We start from the raw sequence: 8,928 nt of genomic DNA on the forward strand, positions 1-8,928 counted from the left end.
CAGTTCCTCAAGGCAGAGACTTAATGGGCCCTTCCCCCTGCCTGTGAAGGAAGACAATGGGCCTTGAAATCTGTAAAGATAGGCAAGAATGAAGCTGGTCAGGCCCCACCCCTATCATTCCTGACTTTCTTGCTGCAAGAATTGTCTCTTTTCTTGAGAGGGCTCCAGAGGGCGCACGAGGACATTTGGCTGCGCCTCGGCGCGATCCAGGAGACTGGCCCAACCCCAACTCCTCATCAGCACAGACCAGGAGATTGGGTCTACATCAAAAGGCACCACCTGGAGCCTCGATGGAAAGGTCCCTACACCCAACTCTGTGGTGCTGACGACCCCCACCGCTCTCAAGATAGACGGCGTCGCGACCTGGGTCCATCACATCCACGTCTGGTCAGCAGCAAGCTACGGCGTGCTCGACCTGCCTGATGCTGGTAACATTAAATAGACTTAGATAATGCCTGCATCTTCATGGACATGGCTCCAAAGAGACAAGGACAATTTATAGAATCACATGTTTAGTAGCAGAAGATGTGGCTGCCTAAAGCGGCCATAATGCCTATATTATATTTCATTGTATTGATGTATTATATTAACCTTTAATTCTCTTGCAGGTTTGAATGTATATTGGCTGTCCTGGAAGGGTACTATATAAGTTGACCCCCAAAAGTAAAGGGTGCCTAGCTGTCAAGAGGACAGGTGCCCAAATGGGCAGGAATGGTGCCCATCAGGTTTTGGTCTCTGTTGAGAGACAGCTAACAGTTGGCAGCCTGTGTACTGCTTGCAGGCCTTTATGACCATGCCCATGTCAGGGGTAGTCTAAAAAAAGCCTGTTTAAAGTAGAAGGTCTAAGGCATAATTATGCATAAAAAGAAAGTTTAATGTCAATAATTAAAAGAAATTGACAAGAAAAGTCAGAAAATCTTAGAGTAGATCAGTATGTCTTTCTTCTTATGTAATTCCTCCAAAATTTGGCAATGCTAACATGGCAATACGTTTCTTTGCATAGAATCAATAAGACCGGTTCCTAATAGTGGTTTTATTAACGAAAAACTTTGACTGGAATATCATGTTTTAAAGAGCCCTGTCTAAGCTCTAAAGACTTGAAGCCAGTAAAAATGCCACGAAGAAAGCCTGATATTCTGCTTGGAAGCCCTGAAGATGGCTGGCGCTGAAGTGTCAGGCCGATGCCCTACCATCACTGGCGGTTGGTAAGAGTAAAAGGGGAGCAGTAGGGATGCCTCTGCATTCCTGCGGAGCCCCCACACACTCTGGGCCGCAACAAGTAGGAGGGCTACTAAGATGGGCCTTAAAACCTGGAGCGTGGGCTCAGGTGGAGTTGCTACAGGTGAGGGATTCACCTAACTCAGCAGATACTGCAGGCGGGCCTGATGGCAGCTGGGTGGCGTGGCTTCCTGGCCCTACGGGGCACATTAAGATTCAACCATGAAATCCCAGCAAAGGTAGTCAGTTACCATTCTTGTTATGTTTATGCAAACATCAGGACAGTAGATAAATTAATCTTGATTTGGCTTTTTGATAGCCATGGAGGAATTTTAAGAAGAAAAATCCTATTTCAATAAAAATTGTTAAAACTAAAATGGTTTCTTTCCCCTCCACCAGACCATTTATTAAAATATGCCCAGTACGGGCCTCTAGCAACGGTGGAATCATCCGTCTCATGATTGAGCCGGAAGTTCCAAGACAAAAGGGGGGAATGAAAGAGCGAGGGCTAGGTTGCCCCAGGGTAGGGGCTACGTCCTACTCTGCTAGCCACACGCAGGCGGCAGAGCACAGTTCTTTCTCCTCCCCTTACTCCAACCCCCCCCCTATATAACCGGTCCTGAGACGGGGTTGGCGCGCTCAGCCACTTGGTTTGCTTTGGTGTCGGTGTGGATGGGGAGCCCAAGTTAACTTGAAATACAGATTCTTATGCTTTTGCATCGAATTGGCCCCCTGATGTGGTTTCTTGGGAATCTTGAAATCTGGGCACAACAAAGATAAGAAAACTCCAGGAAGACCTGGTGAAAGGCGAAGAAAGCTGTTCGAAAACCCCTTTAGAGCGGACTCAATGGCCTACTCCCCTACCTGCTTCCTGCACTTGGCCCCCTTGTCAGCTTACTGTTAATTTTAACCTTTGGTCCATGGGCTTTTAAGAAACTGACAAGTTTTGTCAAACAGCAAATTGATAGCATCCTGGCCAAACCCATTCAGGTTCACTACCACCATTTAACTACTATAGACCGAGAATGTGATTGTGATTGCCAGAGCTCCCTCCCCACGGGGACAGCATAAAGCCAGAGGAATGCTTACCTACACTCTATATAGAGGTATGGTATGGGCACCGTCTGGGTGCAGGGCAAAGCACTGCAAGGGAAGGTCAAAACAGAAAATCAAAATTTTCTCGACCGCCTCTGGATTTCTCTGTGAGCACACCTGGTTTGCATAGAGGTTGGTATCCATACATATATAATTGTTGGCTCTGCCTCTCCTCCCCAAAAGATACCAAGAGCCACCAGAGGTGAGATCTGCTGATCTCATGGGAGGAACCAGGTCACTACTCCCCCAGTCGGTTAATGCCCACCCTTAACTAAATGGTAAGGGAGGAATTGTTGGGAGCCATTATAAATCACATATACATCTCCAGCTTACAACAAGAGGTTTCTGGCTCCTCCAAGCCAACTCCCGATTTGGCCTGGAATTAAAAGTTAACCTTGCGATTTAGCCTGGAGTTAAAAGATAACATACCCTCACCCTAAGCACAAAGCAAGCTACATCTCCACTGATAAGCTGCGACATTCCAAAGCCTGTTATATCCTTAACGACTTCCTTTGCCCACCCTCTTCCTCTAGAAACAACATAAATACCACCCGCTGTAAAAATAAAACTGAGGCTTGATCAGAACTTTGTCTTGCCTCCATTTCTTCGCGTCTCCTATCCTCTCATTCCTTTGCAGGATTTGGTGCGGTGTACCCACGAAGCGTGCCCTGCAGGTCGGGGCATTTTTTTTTTGTTGTTTTTTTTTTTTACAGGTTTGAATGTTTTTATATCAACATTAGAAAGCAAACAATAAAAAGTAAGGTTGGTGGAAAGGCTGGCAATATCTAGACTAGGTCATCTTGCTGTCCCTTTAGAAACCCCACATTTTCTAAGTACTTCAGCAATCTCCTATCTGGTTTCCCCATATCCTCACACGCTCCCTTCCAATCTCCAGCTGCACCCCAGGGGCTTAAGAGACAAAGTCCAATATCCTTAAGTAGTATAGAAGAAAAACTTCAATGTGCATGTGAGTCACGTGGGGCCTGAGGTTCTGCAATCCTTACCAGCTACTAGGGATACTGATGGTAGTAGTCTGAGAACTGCCCTTTGAGGAGCAGAATCTGGAGATCCGTCTAGGCCTGCCCTGCCTGTACCAGACTCACTGCTCCCACTGCTTTGCATGCCTGCCACCTGGCTCTTTCCAGCTCCTGATAAGTACTCTCTGCCTGGGAGGACCTCCCTCCAACTCCCAACCTGCTGAAGTCATGCCCTTTTTTAAAATTTTTTTATTAAGTTATTACATATGTGTCCTTATCCCCACGTTACCCCCATCCCCCACTCATGCCCTCACCCAACTGTTGTCCGTGTCCATTGGTTAGGCCGATATGCTTGCATATAAGTCCTTTGGTTGATCTCTCCTCCTTACTCCCACCCTCCCCTACCTTCCCTCCGAGGCCTGACAGTCCAATCGATGCCTCTCCTTCTCTGGATCTGTCCTTGTTCATCAGTTTATGTTGTTCTTTATATTCCACAAACGAGTGAGATTATGTGGTATTTCTCCTTCTCTGACGGGCTTATTTCACTTAGCATAATGCTCTCCAGTTCCATCCATGCTGTGGCAAATGGTAAGAATTCCTTCCTTTTTACAGCAGTGTAGTATTCCATTGTGAAGATGTACCTCTATTTTCTAATCCATTCATCTGTTGATGGGCACTTAGGCTGTTTCCAAATCTTAGCTATGGTAAATTGTGCTGCTATGAACATAGGGGTGCATATATCCTTTCTGGTTGGTGATTCTGGTTTCTTGGGATATATTCCTAGAAGTGGGATCACTGGGTCAAATGGGAGTTCCATTTTTAACTTTTTGAGGAAACTCCATACTGTCTTCCATAGTGACTGCACCAGTCTGCATTCCCACCAGCAGTGCATGAGGGTTCCTTTTTCTCCACATCCTCACCAGCACTTGTCATTTGTTGATTTGTTGATGATAGCCATTCTGACAGGTGTGAGATGGTACCTCATTGTTGTTTTGATTTGCATCTCTAAGATGATTAGTGACTTTGAGCATGCTTTCATATGTCTCCTGGCTTTCTGAATGTCCTCTTTTGAAAAGTGTCTATTTAGGTCCTTTGCCCATTTTTTGATTGGATTGTTTGTCTTCATTTTGTTAAGTTGTAAGAGTTCCCTGTAAATGTTGGAGTTCAAACCCTTATCGGTGATAATGTTGGCAAATATGTTCTCCCATGCAGTGGGGTTTCTTGTTTTGTTGATGATTTCTTTTGCTGTGCAGAAGCTTTTTATTTTGATGTAGTACCATTTGTTTATTTTCTCTTTAGTTTCCAATGCCCTAGGAGCTGTATCGGTGAAGAAATTGCTTCAGCATATATCTGAGATTTTGTTGCCTTTGGATTCCTCTAGTATTTTTATGGTTTCCTGTCTTACATTTAAGTTCTTTATCCATTTTGAGTTTATTTTTGTGTATGGTGTAAGTTGGTAGTCTAGTTTCATTTTTTTTGCATGTATCTGTCCAATTTTCCCAACACCATTTATTGAAGAGACTGTCTTGACTCCATTGTATGTTCTTGTCTCCTTTGTCAAATATTAATTGAGCATATTGGTTAGGGTCAATTTCGCGGTTCTCTATTCTAGTCCATTCATCTATATGTCTGTTCTTGTGCCATTACCAGGCAGTTTTGAGAACAGTGGCTTTGTAATACACCTTGATATCTGGCATTGAGATCCCTCCTACTTTGTTATTCTTTCTCAGGATCACTGCAGCTATTCAGGGTCTTTTTTTATTCCAGATGAATTTTTGGAGAGTTCATTCTAGGTCTGTGAAATATGCCATTGGTATTTTAATGGGGAGTGCATTGAATTTATAGATTGCTTTGGGCAGTATGGACATTTTAATGAAGTTGATTCTACCAATCCATGAACATGGTATGTTCTTCTATCTGTTTATGTCTTTCTTTATCTCTTTTTTCAGTGTCTTGTAGTTTTCAGCATATAGGTCTTTTACCTCCTTAGTTAAGATTATTCCTAGGTATCTTAATTTTTTTTTGTGTGCAATGATAAATGGGATTGTTTTTTTAATCTCTTTTTCTGTGAGTTCATTGTTGGTGTATAAAAAGGCCATTGATTTCTTGGCATTAATTTTGTGTTGTGTGTGGAGTTTTACAAGTTCTTTATAAATTTTGGATATTAACCCTTTATCAGATATGTCATTGGTGGATATGTTCTCCCATTCAGTGGGCTTTCTGTTCATTTTTTGATGATTTCCTTTGCTGTGCAAAAACTCTTTAGTTTGATGTAGTACCATTTGTTTATTTTTTCCTTTGTTTCCCTTGCCCAAGGATATATATCAGGAAAAATATTTCTATGAAAAATGTCTGAGATTTTATATTTCTTTCTTTAATGTCCTTTAGTTTTCCAAGTACAGGTCTTTCACCTTCTTAAATTCATTCCTACTTACCTTATTTTTTTGTTCTAATAGTAAATGGTATTGTTTTCTTAATTTATCTTTCTAATAGTTCCTTATTGCTGTATAAAAGTGCCACATTTCTGAATATTAATTTTGTATCTGGCTACATTGCTGAATTCATTTATTAGATCTAGTATTTTTGCTAGAACCTTTAGGGTTTTCTATGTACAATATCACATTATCTACAAATAATGGCAGTTTCACTTCCTCCTTTCCAATTTAGATCCTTTTACTTTTCTTCTTGTCTAATTTCAGTGGCTAGGACTTCCAGTACTATATATATATATAGTGACCAAAAGACCTAAGTGACCAAAAGACCAAATGACTGATTGCTATGATGTGCACTGACCAGCAGGCGGCAGATGCTCGATGCAGGAGCATCCCCCTGGTGGTCAGTGCACTCCCACAGGCAACCTCCCGTGGCCAGGCAACCCCTCATGGTCCATCCCCCTGGCTAGTCAACCTCCTGCTTTCCCTCCCTTCAGATGGTTGCCCCCACCAGCCACCCCGATTGGCCTGGATCGCTGGCCAGGCCGAGGGACCCCACCCGTGCATGAATTCTTGCACCGGGCCTCTAGTGTTGAATAAGAGTGGTGAAAGTGGACATCTTTGTCTTGTTCCTAATCTTAAGGGGAACGCTTGCTGTTTTTGTCCATTGCGTCTGATGTTTGCTATAGGTTTGTCAAATATGGCCTTTATTTCATTAAGGTATGTTCCCTCTATACCAGTGATGGCGAACCTATGACACGCGTGTCAGAGGTGACATGTGAACTCATTTTTTTGGTTGATTTTTCTTTGTAAAATGACATTTAAATATATAAAATAAATATCAAAAATATAAGTCTTTGTTTTACTATTGTTGCAAATATCAAAAAATTTCTATATGTGACACGGCACCAGAGTTAACTTAGGGTTTTTCAAAATGCTGACATGCTGAGCTCAAAAGGTTCACCATCACTGCTCTATACCCACTTTGCTGGGAGTTTATATCATATATCGGTGCTGGATTTTATCAAATGCCTTTTCTACATCTATTGATCTTGTGTTTTCCATCCTTCAATTTGTTTATGTGGTGTATCACATTTATTATTTTGCAGATATTGATTGTACAAACTTTGCACCCCCAGAGTATTTCCCAGTTGATTATTATGTATTAACTCTTTAATGTATTGCTAGATTTGGTTTGCTAATATTTTATTGAGGATTTTAGCATCTATGTTCATCAGGGATACTGGCCCAAAATTTACTGTCTTTGTTTCAGAATTAAGATGATGCTGGCCTCATAAAATGAGCTTGGGAGTGTTCCCTCCAATTGAAATTTTTGGTACAGTTTGAGAAGGATAGGTATTAGTTCTTCTTTGAATGCTTGGTTAAATTCACTGATAAAGCCATCTAGTCCAGGGCTTTTGTTTGTTGGGAGCTTCTTCCTCTTCTTCTTCTTCTTCTTCTTCTTCTTCTTCTTCTTCTTCTTCTTCTTCTTCTTCTTCTTCTTCTTCTCCTTCTTCTCCTTCTCCTTCTCCTTCTCCTTCTCCTTCTCCTTCTCCTTCTCCTTCTCCTTCTTCCTGCTTCAATTTTTCTATTTGTAATCTGTCTATTCAGATCCTCTGATTCTTCCTGATTTAGTTTTGGAAGATTGTATGTTTCTTCAAGATTGCCCAATTTGTTGGCATGTACTTGTTCATAATAATTTTTTATAATCCTTTTTATGTTTTTTTTTGTGTCCATCATTACTGCTCATTCATTTCTGTTTTTATTTTGGCAGGTCTTCTTTCTTTTTTTCTTAATGAGCCTGAATTGATCTTTTGTATTGTTTTTTAAGCCTCTTTCATTTATTTCTGGCTTGATCTTATTATTTCCTTCCTTTTACTGACTCTGGGCTTTGTTTTTTGTTCTTTTTCAAGTTCCTTTAAGTGTAAATTTGGATTGCTTATTTGAGCTCTTCCTTGTTTCTTGAAATAATCCAGTAATGCTATGCCCTGTTAGTCCTGCTTCCCCTGTGTCCCACAGATTTGGAGTTGTGTTCTCATTTTCAATTCTTTTAAGGTAACTTTTGATCTCTTCCTTGATTTCATTGTTAACTCATTCAATGTTTAGTAACATGCCATTTAGCATCTATGTCTTTGTGTTTGTTTATTTGTTTTCTTCTCAGTTTTCTTCTTGTGATTGATTTCATATTTCATAGTATTGTGGTTGGAGAAAATTCTTGATATAATTTCAATCTAAAATTTATTGATACTCTTTTAAATTTTTCCTCATGAAACATCTAGACTGGTATTTATTTATTTATTTAAATTGTTTTTCCCCATTGACCTTCCCCTGGCCTGGCCTCAACTACCCCCCAGCACATGCCCTCCCTCCCCCCAGTGTCTTGTGTATGCTTATATGTATGCATACAAGTCCTTCAGTTAATCTCTTACCCCCCCCCCAACACTCCCCAGCCTTCCCGCTATAATTTGACAGTCTGTTCAATGCTTCTTTACCTCTATATCTATCTTTTTGTTTATCAGGTTATAATGTTCTTTATTATCCATAAATGAGTGAGATCATGTGGTGTTTTTCTTTCACTTCCTGGCTTATTTCACTTAGCATAATGCTCTCCAGTTTCATCCATGCGGCTGCAAATGGTAAGAATTCCTTTTTTTTATAGCACCATAGTATTCCATTCTGTAGCTATACCATAGTTTTCTAATCCACTCATCTGTTGATGGGCATTTAGGCTGTTTCAAAATCTTAGCTATTATAAAATGTGCTGCTATGACATAGGGATGCATATATCCTTTCTGATTGGTGTTTCTGTTTTCTTGATAAATATTCCTAGAAGTAGTATTACTGGGTCAAATGGGAGTTTCATTTTTAACTTTTTGAGGAAACGCCATACTGTTTTCCACAGTGGCTGCACCAGTCTGCATTCCCACCAGCAGTGCAGGAGAGTTCCTTTTCTCCGAATCCTCTCCAGCACTTGTCATTTGTTGATTTGTTGATGATAGCCATTCTGACAGGTGTGAGGTGGTACCTCATTGTCATTTTTTTTTTTGCATCTCTCAGATGATTAGTGATTTTGTTTTTTTTTTGTTTTTTTTTTTTTTTAAAAAATATGTTTTAAGGAAACTCCATACTGTCTTTCTATAGAGGCTGCACCAGTCTACATTTCCACCAGCAGTGCACAAGGTGTCCTTTTTCTCCACATCCTCTCC

The sequence above is a fragment of the Myotis lucifugus genome, unplaced genomic scaffold (genome assembly GCF_000147115.1).
Source record: "Myotis lucifugus unplaced genomic scaffold, Myoluc2.0 scaffold_19, whole genome shotgun sequence".
NCBI lineage: Eukaryota > Metazoa > Chordata > Mammalia > Chiroptera > Vespertilionidae > Myotis > Myotis lucifugus.